Below are 1,525 nucleotides of genomic sequence, written 5' to 3'. Positions count from 1 at the left end.
GGTAAAATCACTGAGATCCAGAGAGGTAAAAAAAAAATTGTTCAAGGTCATGGTCTCAGTTGGTGGCAGACTTAACCCTGGGAACCAGATCTACCTGTTTCCAATTTCAAACTCTTTTGTCACCTGCCAAGAAAATCAGGAAACATGCACATTGGCCTCAGAAGTCAATGGAGAATGTCATTTTCACTTAAATTAAGTCAGTTTTCACTCCCAAGTCAGCCTCCTGCCTCTAACATGAAGCTTACCTTACCCAGAAGATACACCAAAGATACCAGCTTTCAACTGGCTTAGGCTTATGCACTGCTGAACGTCATTATAACTGTTGTCATCATTTACATGGTTAACAGCCATCATTTATTGCATACCTACTCAATGCCAGATGCTGTGCATCATTCTTCATCTCTATTTTGCAGATAATTTACATGGCTACAGGTCCTGTGTGATTTGACCCCTACTTACCTCTCCAGACATCTCCCACCTCATCCTCTTTGCTCCAGCCATACTAAACTTCTGTCAAGTCATCAAAGACCCCAGACTCTCATCACACAGGCTGTTTCCTCCACCCACAACACCCTTTACCGTTCTAGCCCACCCTACTTTCCCAGTTATTCTTCAGGCCTCAGCATAAATGAAATATCTCTGAGGTCTTCCCAGACTCCGACACTAGGTTATACAACCCTTATGGCTTGCTCTCACAGCACTCCAAGCTTTTATTTTCAAGGCATTTTGCTTTCTGAAAATTTATTTAAAGTCTGCCTTCCTACTAGATTAGATGACAGCAATGATTGTGTCAGTTTTTTATTGATATTTTCCAAAATGTGAATGGGAACCAACATCACTAATACAATAATGTGTTGTCTGATTGAGTGCATGAATGGGAACCTGGGGCTCAGAAAGATTGAGCAACTTAAGTGGCTTCTGCGTTCAAATATAACAGGGTGGAGCTGAGGAGAAAAACATCTTTTAATAAGCATACCATAATCTCCCTATTTAAGATTACAAACCATTCCCTCAGATCCGCCAGCCTGATTCATTCAGCTTTCCTTTTCCTATAAAACATCTCACCTTCTAATGCAGTATTGATTTTAAATGCTACTTTTAGCACACATGTAATTTTAGTTATAATTTCTTTATTATCATTATTGTTTATTATTTCCCCTTACTAGAATGTGAGCTTCGTGAGGACAGGTATTCTTGTTGTTATTAATCTCTCATTGTGAATAGTGCTTGCTACATGTTAAATAAATCATTGTTGAACGGAATTGAAGGCATTCTTCATGTTGAGATTTTCCTAAACCTGCATCAAACAAAATATATTTGTTTCAGGTACTGAAGATGACAAGTCCGTTAGTTACATGAGATGGATGCGTAATCTGAATTTCCCCCTGGTGTCCCCACTGACCAGCTGTTAAGCCCTCATCCCACCCTCAGCTGTTTCCCAATCTGCAATATAAGGGTCAGCAGGAAGGAGTCAGGGCTCCACACGTGGCACTAGTGGTAAAGAACTGACCTGCCAGTGCAGGAG

This window comes from Bos taurus, chromosome 3, assembly GCF_002263795.3.
Source record: "Bos taurus isolate L1 Dominette 01449 registration number 42190680 breed Hereford chromosome 3, ARS-UCD2.0, whole genome shotgun sequence".
NCBI classification, from domain to species: Eukaryota; Metazoa; Chordata; class Mammalia; order Artiodactyla; family Bovidae; genus Bos; species Bos taurus.
The sequence above is the reverse complement of the archived record's forward strand: the minus strand, read 5'-3'. Positions refer to the sequence as shown.